This window comes from Sorex fumeus, unplaced genomic scaffold (assembly GCF_029834395.1).
Source record: "Sorex fumeus unplaced genomic scaffold, SorFum_2.1 ptg000009l, whole genome shotgun sequence".
Lineage (NCBI taxonomy): Eukaryota > Metazoa > Chordata > Mammalia > Eulipotyphla > Soricidae > Sorex > Sorex fumeus.
Genome location: NW_026606066.1, coordinates 17,748,860 through 17,759,980, shown reverse-complemented (window position 1 = coordinate 17,759,980; position 11,121 = coordinate 17,748,860).

Sequence of the window (11,121 nt, the reverse complement as noted above, 5' to 3'; positions counted from 1 at the left end):
AGTGACTGTTGCCCAAGCTGGAATCACAGACGAGGCCAAGCATACTGAAAACTGTCCAAAAGTGTTTGGGGCAACAACAAACAAGCATAAGGAAATGACACAATATTTGAGAAAGTGATCAATGCTGTGGATAGAAACTTAAATAAGGTAGTTGAAAGAGCTCCAGAATGAGTAGGCAGATAACATAAATATATAGGAAATTTGGCAAATATATCCCTTGTTAACAGGGAGATATTTGAGCCATGACTTGAAGGAGGTGAAGGAGCAAATAAAAAAGATATCCTATTGATACTAAAAACTAATTTGAATCCTATCAAATACTAAGAACTACTGAATATGTTTCTTCTCGATCACCCCTCCCCCCGCCAATGTCCATAAATGGGGGAGGATTTCAAATGTTCATTAAAATCTGTGGGACTAGAAAAATAGCTCAAAGGGCCAGAGTACAGAATTTCAGTTGGGAGACCTAGGTTTCCGTTCCCACTACTGAAGGGTCTCTCAAGAACCACCAGTAGTGACCATCAAGCACAGAGGCAGGAACAATCCTTGAACACCAGCAGATCCCTAAATCAAACAAAAGTATGATTAACAAGAACTTTTTGATTTGTTTTTCAAGCATTCCATTAACATCTTTCAATTTACTCTGTTCTTGTGTCCTTTTTTTCTGACAAATAAGGCACACTTTCATTCTGCTTAGGTAGTGAATTAAAGCTAAAACAAAATAATGATGTGAAAGATACATGTTTGCAAACAGACTGGTTTGCAAACATTTATCATATATGGTTTGGGCTCTGACTAGTGACCTAATTGCTGATTGAACATCTCCACTTGAATATCTAACACATTTCAAAGTTATCACAAACAAAATTAACTTCATAATATCTCCCTCAGCAGCCCAAATGTGCTTTTTTTCACATTAGTAAAATTCCATTTTCCATGTTTGCGTATCAAGTTTTCAGCACCATCTTGATTCATTTCCTTTTCCTACTTTCTATATGTGGTTTGTTACTGAATCTTAATGTTTCTAACCTGAGGATATATCCAGTATTTACTCACTTCCTCATTGGGAATTGGCTCTAAACCACCATCATTTCCCACTTGTATTGCCTCAGTAACCTCTAGTGATTGTACTTCCCCTTTGCACTCATACAGATTGTTAAACATGACCAATTATGCAGAAAATCCAAGTTCAATTCCTATATATTGCATGGATTCCTGAACACTATTGAGCACAACTCCCAAAGAGCTTCAAACATTGATGATTATGGTCCCAAAAGCCAACCCCCTATTAGTGACCAATCAATCCTCACTTAAGATCTTCCACTGGCTTACTGACTTACCCAGGGTAAAAACCAAAGTCTAGCATTTGTATGTCCTACATGTTGAACCAAATTTTCCATACCTTGTCCTGGGCATATACACTTAAACATCTGAATTTCCTATTTCTCTGACTGAAACAATCTTCCCCAGATGAGGGGTGATTAATGCCTTCAAACTTTTAGATTTTTCTCTAAAGCCATGTTTTTAGTGAGTCCTTTCCCCATGATGGAAAAAAGGTATAATTCTGCCCAACACTTTCAGTAGCTCTACTGGGCTTTGCTGTTCTACTTAACCATTTCTAAGACCTCCCTCATCTCACTGTCTACCCTTTCCTCTTCCGCTAGCATATAAATCCTGAAACTGCTAAGCATGTAGTTCATGGTCATTAAAGTTTTGCTGAATGAGTTTGTAATTACCGTGACATCCATGACCTCCTCTCAAACCCTAGAAAAATCTGTATGAAAAAGGAGGACTTACTGTCAAAGAGGCTTCTTATAAATGAGTAACATACATAATCAGCACAAGCTTTAGAGATATTTTTTTTAAACGGAAATGAATTTTTTTAAACTGGTTTTATGCAATAGAGTTTGGGTGACATTGACCTATGTACATGTAGGTGTTTTCTTGGGAAAAAATTAAGCAGAGTTTTGAGATGGGAAGTGAATATGTAGTGTTGAGAGATATACAAGTTGAGAGATATACAAGTAGCCTAGCATTATGCACTAGCACTATCCTCCCATTGTTCATTGATTTGCTCGAGCAGGCCCACTAATGTCTCCATTGTGAGATTTGTTGTTACTGTGTTTGGCATATTAAATACCTCATGGGGAGCTCACCAGGCTTTGCTGTGCAGGTGAGATACTCTCGGTAGCTTGCCGGGCTCTCGAACTCAGGTCGGCCAGGTCAGCCGCGTGCAAGGCAAACGCCGTATTGCTGTGCTATCACTCCAGCCCTATGCAATTATATACTATAAGAAGGAACAAAGCAGAGAATTATCAAAGAGCATTTTTGGTATGGCAACGAAGAAGAGACTACTTGGCCAAAGTAACGTTTTCTTCACTCTGCAAGCTGTACTGACTTTTCAGTCCAGTGAAGAGTCTGGGGACTTTTATCCATATAAAGGAACATATTAAGACAAAGTCAAAATACTGTCTCTGGGAAGGGGTTGTCACAACCTCCAAACTGCAGTATTTTCCCAAAAGTATTTTATTTTATTTTGCTTTATTTTCTCTAATCCTGAACTCTTAATTTTAATAAACTGAACAGCATTGAATAACGTTTTGATTATTTTGATTACAAAAACTTTCTGCTTTTGACAAACTACATTTTTTCAGGTATCAATAGACATGGATACAAAAAATTTTGTTAGAAACAAAATATTACCAACATTTGTTTAACTCTTACATATGTATTAAGAGCAATATTGAGATCCAGAGAGCTAGTAAAGGGGTTAAGGCACTTGCCTTGCTTGCAATAACCCAGTTCAAATCCCAATGCTGCAGATGATTCATCAAGAAATACCAGGGTCTCTCCTGAGAACAGAGCCAGAAATAGTCCCTGAGCCCAGCCATGGCCCACAATCCTCTAAATAAATAAATAAATAATGTTTTTTAAAGAGTAATACTGAGCAAATTAGATGAAAGAGTTTCATAGTTAACCTTAGGGAAGAGAAATCTATGATCTGTCATCAACAAGTTTTTTTCAGGTAGAAAGGAAAATACTTTTCTCTTTTAGGAGAAATGATAATAGAAAAGAATAGAGAAACAAATAAAACTGCCCCCATGATGTGTAACATTATTAGTCTACACTTTCTCAGGATTAAATTTATGGCAATGGAATATGAGGTTGAAAGGAGAGAAAGAAGAGCTTTGGTCCTTCTACCTTAGTTCTCCAGGAGTAGGTTAGAATAAGACAGCTTCACACAGATACCAGAGAGGGGGTAACACTGTCGAAGCAGTGGAGGGAAGTGGTTAAACAGGTGGTTGCAATGAGGAAATCAGAGCACATATTTTTAGCAAAGATCTTCAAGCTATATACCCAGAACAGGGAGCCAGTGAGAGACATACAGAATAAATGGGAAATCTGTAATTGAGATGGGCGAGTAAAAGGAAAATCAATTACCCACTAGAAACAATTTCTCTTGACTATCAACATAATTTCCTACTCATAAGTTCTATTGATAAAAATAGAAATGGATATCAGTTGTTGCAAATCCAAGATCCATTGCATTATAAAGAACATCATAAGACACTATACTCCTACAATGACAATCCCAAATGTTCTTTTTATCCAGATACCTTTTCAAGAGACAGGCAAATTTAGTCCTGATAGTATGTTTAAATTCTTTTCCATTGACTTTTAATTACTTTAAAATATTAGCAATATCTGAGACTTAGCTTTATACCTATCTGTATGAGAGTGATTTTTATTTATGTTCCAGTGTCAATCCACCACCAAAATAACCCTCTTACTCAATCAACCCTACCTCTCTTTCCCTCCACTTGCCTTTGGGTAACTATCATAGTTTTAACCCAGCATAAGAACTAGTTTTGTGGAGACCAAAGAGACAAGTGGGTAGGGAACTTGCCTTGCTGTTCAATTCCGAAGAATCACAAGGAGGGACCCCTGAGTGCAGAGCCTGGAGTAAGTCCTGAACACTGTAGGGTATTACCAATTTTTTTTAAGTCTATCTTTAGCTTGTTTGCTTTAGTAATTTCGATCCACATATATAAATAATATCAGAATTATCTTTGTTTCCCTGTTATTTTACATAGAATGATCACCTCAAGTTCCATTAACATACCCCAAAACACAAAATGTCACCAATTTTCAGTGACCGTAGTATTCCATTGAGTATACCTGTCATCTTTCTTATCTAGCCATTTACTGATGGGTCAGTTCCATGCTTTGGCTGTTGTGAATGGACTGCTATAAACAAACACAAGGGTACAAACTATCCCTTTGAATTAGTATTTCTATACCCTTTGCTGAAAGCCCAGGAGTGGTATTGCTAGATCATGTGGATTTCTCATTTTTACATTTTTTTTAAGGAATACCATTTCCATAGCAGTTGACATTCTCACAACAGTAAGTCAGATTTCTTTTTCTCCCCATTCTCATTAAAACTGTTGTCTCCAATATTTCGTCTCTTTCCAATTTCATAGATATAAGATATCTCTTATGGTTTTGTTTATAATATCCCGAATAGCAAATGAGGTTGAACATATGATTTTTTTGTCTGTGTGCTTTCTGTACATCTCTTTGAAGAAGTGATTATTCATGTTTCCTTGATACTTATTTTGCTGTATTCCACTGTCTGATAACTATTCTTAGTTTTGATTATTGTACAAGTAATATTTTATTTCTCCTTTAATTTTCTTGTCAACCAAAGAATTAGTCAGAACTACATTGTCTAGTCTTTACAAGTTTTTTATTTTTTCTCATTTTTCCTTTTCTTGTTTATTTCTAGTTTGATACCATTTTCATTGGAAAAGATGCTTGATATTATTTCAGTCGTTGCTATTTATTAAGTTTTCTCTTATAACCCAACATAAACTCTATCCTTGACTGAAATCCATTCATGAGCAACTTTGTAACTGTACCTCACTGATTCAATTAAAAATAAATAAATAAATAAATAAATAAATAAAATCTATCCTTGAGAGTGTTCCATGTACACTTAAGAATAATGTTTACTGGAGCTGGAGCGATAGCACAGCAGGAAGGGCATTTGCCTTGCATGCAGCCAACTCGGGTTCGATTCCCAGCATCCCATATGGTCCCCTGAGCACCGCCAGGAATAATTCCTGAGTGCAGAGCCAGGAGTAACCCCTGTGTATTGCCAGGCGTGACCCCCCAAAAAAGCAAAAAAAAGAATAATGTTTATTTATTTGGGGGGGCATATAAAATATTCTGTGTGTGTATTGATTTGTTAAATTACTTCTGTTAATGGCATTATTTCCTCACTTATATTTTTATGTGGATGATCTGCCCATAGCTATAAGTGATGTGTTACATTATCCTTGAACTGGTATGTTGCTCGATGTCAATATATTCCTACGATCAACCATTTTGTGTAATAGGGGGCATCTGTGTTGGATGCATTTATATTAATGAACATGGTATCTTTTTTCTGAATTGAGCCTTGATCACACATATTACTTTTTGCTTCTAATTGCCTTTTTTAGAAGAGAGCCTGTTTTATCAGATATGTTAGCATTTCCTGTCCTTTTCTCTGTATTGTAGGCCTGGAAACACCTTGCTCTTGCCTTCCACTCTAAAGTTTGTCTTTATATCTAATGTGAAACTGTTGTATGCACAACATAGATGATTTGGTTTGATATTCATCAAGTTATTCTGTGTCTTTTGATTGGTGAATCAGACCTTTCACAATGAGGGTGATTTTTGGTTTGTGGAGCTTCATGTTATTCTCTTCTATTTTTTGCTATATTTTTATTTCTGTTGTTTCATTTTCTTCATGAATATAGTTTGCTCTAGTGATTCTGTTTCTTTGGGGATTTTTTGTGTTTTGTTTTTCTGCTAAGTGTTGTAGCTCCAGATTTTTGTTTTGTTACCATGGAGATTATATCATACTTTTAATATCCAAAAAGTCTTTATTGTGCTCAGATCAGCTAATCATCACTTGAATATCTTGGTTCTGTCTTTCTATACCTCATTTTATCTTGACATGATTGCTATGTATTTATACTACTATTTTGATTTCTGTTACTAAATTGCTACTTATACTTTTCTTGAGATTTTGTAATCTTGTTTTTTTTTTTGTAAAGGAGTCCTTTAGAGCTTCTTATAAAGTAGGTCTGTTGATGATAAATTCTACTAATTTTGTCTGTGAAAAATAGTATTACTTATGCATCATATTTGAATGAAAATATTGCTAAAATATTCTTAGCTCATAGTTTTTTTCCTTTATGTAGTATAACTATTTCTCTTCTAGGTTTTAGTGTTTATGCTGACAAATCTGAGGAAAGACTGATAATGGTGCATTTTTATGTTACTTTTTTGTTTTATTCTGGCAGCTTTGATATTTTTCTTTATCACTGGCTTTAGACAACTTAATAAAGTGATGTCTTAGTGTGAATCATTTTGGATAGAAATGCTGGGTGTTCTCTCAACTTTGAGAATATCTGTGGTGAGTTCTTTCCACAGGTTTGCAATAGTCTCAGCTTTATTTTTTTTTATTTAAATATGATCTCTGCTTGCTTCTCTTTCTCTTCACCTTCTGGAACTCCTGTAACTCCAATATATACACTTCTAATGGAGTGGGATATTTCTCCTAGGATTTACTTAAATTTCTCTGTTATTTTTCTCCTCTTCCATTAAATTATTGGATTTAATTACCTTCTATTTCCATATTTTGTAAAGCCAAATTGAGTCAACCTGTTGTGCTTTCTATATTCGACTTAATTTTATTCAATGTGCTCCTTATTTCTAGTAAAAGGTAAAAAGGTAAAGGCCCTCCCGTTGATCGTCGATTTGCTCGAGCGGGCCCAGTAACGTCTCCATTGGAGACTTTGTTGTTACTGTGTCTGGCATATCGAATACTCTCGGTAGCTTGCTGGGCTCTCCGAGAGGGGCGGAGGAATCGAACTCGGGTCGGCCATGTTGGCCGCTTGTAAGGTGAACGCCCTACCCGCTGTGCTATCACTCCAGCCCTAGTATTGCTGGAATTTAAAAATCTCTTTATTTTAATATTTCATTTTAAGCCAAAATAAGTGGCACTTGGGATACCTATAATATATGCTCATGAGGGTCTAGAGCAATAGCACAGCTGGTAGGGCATTCGCCTTGCAAGTAGCCAATATGGCCGACCCGAGTTTGATTCCTCCACCCCTCTTGGAGAGCCCGGTAAGCTACCGAGAGTATCTCGCCCACACAGCAAAGCCTAGCTCCCTGTGATGGATTCGATATGCCAAACACAGTAACAATTGTCACTATGGAGACGTTACTGGGCCTGCTCGAGCAAATCGATGAACAACAGGAAGGCAGTGACAGTGATGCTCATGAGACCATGTGGTGCAAAGCATTGAATCCAGGGCTCCAGTTGTTTGTTATCTCTGACCTTCAGTTCTTTGTGTTATCTCTGACCCATTTCTTAAAATTTTATTTTATTGAATCATCGTGAGATACAGTTAAAAGCTTTCATGTTTGAGTTACAATCATACAATGTTCAAACACCCATCCCTCCACCAGTGCACATTCCCACCACCAATCTCACCAGTATACCCCCCCTTTCCCAACCTCCCCCTGCTTCCATGGCAGACAATTTTGCACATACTCTCTCAGTACTTTTGGGCATTATGGTTTGCAACACAGACACTGAGAGGCCATCACTTTTGGTCCATTATCTACATTCAGCACACATCTATCCTAACCGATCCTTCCAACCATCGTTTTCTTAGTGATACCATCTCTATTCCAGCTGCCTTCTCCTCCTGCTCATAAGTCAGGCTTCAAACTATGGAGCAATCTTTCTGGTCCTTGTGTCTACTGTCCTTGGGTGTCAGTCTCATGTTATGATATTTTATACTCCACAAATGAATGTAGTCCTTCTATGTCTGACTCATTTTTTAAAAAATCATTTGATTAATTACTCCTTGTACTCTTGTAGGGCTGGAGCAATAGCACAGCGGGTAGGGCATTTACCTTGCATGCGGCCGACCCGGCCAACCCGGGTTCGATTCCTCCGCCCCTCTCGGAGAGCCCGGCAAGCTACAGAGAGTATATCGCCTGCATGGCAAAGCCTGGCAAGCTACCTGTGACATATTCAATATGCCAAACACAATAACAAGTCTCACAATGGAGACATTACTGGGCCCGCTCAAGCAAATTGGTGAACAACAGGAGAACAGTGCTACAGTACAGTACTCTAGTAGCTGTTTTGATATATTTGACTTGCCTCTCCATTTAGTTGAAATCTTGAGTTTGATGAAACTTTGATGGAACTGGAGTACATCATGTTTAGCAAAATAAGTCAAAGGAATAAGGACAAATAGTAGATGATCTCATTCATCTGTCATGTGTAAAAAAACATGAAAAGGAGTAGACAATATTGCTGATGATAAGCCATTGACCCATGACAACAAACTCATATTAGCAAGCAGTATGGAGAGAGGATGGAAGGAAAGAAAATGCTTACAAGAAATTACATAGGAACATTGATGGAGGGTTTTGGGTATTTTGGTTGTGGTGAGGTGCATTAACTGTGTAGATCAAAACCATAAATGTTCACACTCTGTAGTACCTAAATCATCTAACCTACTATAAAATTAAAATTAGGGCCCAAAGAGACAGTACAGTAGATAATGCTCTTATCTTGTATGGGGCCCATATTGTCCCTCAGACACTGCCAGGAATGATCTCTAAGCTGGAAGCCAGGAATAAGCCCTAAGCACACAAACTTTTCCTTCCCCAAAAAGATTAGAATGGAAAAACAGAGTTTACTTTAAATTTACTAAATAGCAAGATGTGTTAGTTAGAAATATATTCATTGAATTGGCAAATCAACATTTTAAATCCATTACTAACTCTATTTACTGTGTGATTTGAAGATTCAGGAAATTTATCAATTCTAGGGAAAAAAGATACATTCTAGTTAAAAATATATTGATTCCAGATTATTTGCAATATAAATATGTATATACTTTTTATCATATCCTTTCTTCCTGTCCTATGGTTTCAAGGCAATGGAGGGTATTCTTTCCTACATAAACATGATATTCATGATATAGTCAACTAATATCCAAAGCTGATACTGACACCCTTAAGTATTTCAAATGGAACATGCACTAAATAACAATAATCATGTGACCTCGGGTAAAAAGAATCTTGGTGTAATAAATATAAATAAAATACTTTTCTCTCAAACGGTGTTAAGTACACTGCTTTTACTTAATGGCAGTTCTTCTTTAACTATCTGTGAAAAACAAGTTCAAAGTCATCTGTAACAGGATCTGAAGTTTTGCATTGATCATGTAATGAAGATATTTAAACTGTCATTTGCTGAATCTAATTGCTATTCTTGAAATAAAAATAAGAAGTTATATCCTGTTATTGTTTTTGTTTGTCAGTAAATGATTAGAAAGAATTTCCTGTCCTAGCAATTAAGCTAATTCCATAGTAATTACTTAAATTATACATATTAGTATGTAAGACTCACTGGGGGAAATTGATGGCCATAAAGATTTATTGACTAACCAAGACCAACTATTATATCCATTTTATAAAACCTCTCTCCAAAGTAAAATAGGCAGGAACAATTGTAATAAAACTTGACAAAATATAATTTGATCTAGGTATTAAAGTCATTTAACATAGTATAACTGGATTTAATATATATTCATATATATATACACATTTCAAAGAGTTATTCTATAAGAAATGAATAAGTTAGAGATACATATAAATGTTGTTTTTTTATATGCAACTTAACTAAAACTAGATTATTGTACATGAAAAACAATCTATTTTCACTGTTAATATCATTACTTAAGCACTGTTCCACTGACCACATAATTTGCTCAATCATTCATGTTCTCTTCCCTTTTCTGGTACCAGCTATTATCAATTACAGTTGTTCACAAATAGCAGCTCATCATGCATAAAAGCATACACTTTTAGGTTTCCTCAATAGAAATCACTCAAAGTAGATTCAATTATTAGAGTCAGAACAATGAATCTACTGATTGCAAAATGTTATTGCAAATTTTAAGACCAGCAGAAACATGATCACTTACCAAGAAATGTAGCACTGTAGCACTGTCCTGCTGTTCATCAATTTGCTCGAGCGGGCACCAGAAACATCTCCATTGTGAGGCTTGTTGTTACTCTTTTTGGCATATGGAATACGCCATGGGAGCTTGCCAGGCTCTGCCATGCGGGCGGGATACTCTTGGTGGTTTGCTGGGTTTTCTGAGAGGACGGAGGAATGGAACCCGGGTTGGCTGCATGTAAGGCAAATGCCCTACCTGCTTACCAAGAAATAATTTTGATAAATCATTATAAGCTAACAGCTATTTTTGCTAGTGTATCTACATAAATATATTTTTTTGTTTGACATTACAGAGATTTTTGAAATTAAAACCATTTCTTTAAGATACTAAAAATTAATGTTTAAAGAGTCTGACAATGTTTATATTGGAGTAAAAACTTTCAAGGATAAAAATTATTAATCACAGACAAATCATTAAAAGATAGTTGTGAAGCCTAAATTTAATTATGTTATTCTATGGTATCATTTCTAAAAAAATTTAAATCATTGCCTGAATACAAGTATAAAATAAACATTTGCTAAAGATTTATTTATGTCATTAATGAGAGGTACAAGATGCTATACTTGGTCCTAGGACAGGAACACCGAAGATCACCAAGTCCAGATCTCAAAAACTTGTTCTTTTAAGATGGTGTCTAAAGTATTGTCCAAGTTTGATCTCATAAATATTCAAACACTTAACAAATATTCTACAAAGATTATTCTTGAAAATTAAAGAAGGCTAGTCACATTTTATCTTGATGTATAGGTATAGCATGAGGTGAATTAGCCCTATAAGACTCTTTGCTACAGTCAACATACATAGAGTCATAAAGTGAATCCCTGCTCTGGTCAGAAGATTAATTGAAAAGATCATAAGGAAATTCAGCTGTATCTTCAATAGCTCAATTGTTCCAGATAATGTTTTTCAATTGTTCTATTGGGTATTTTATCCTAAGAAATCAAGCCTAAGAAATTCACTTTAACAAATATTACCTATAAGATCTATAAATTTGCGTAAAATCTTTCTCAAG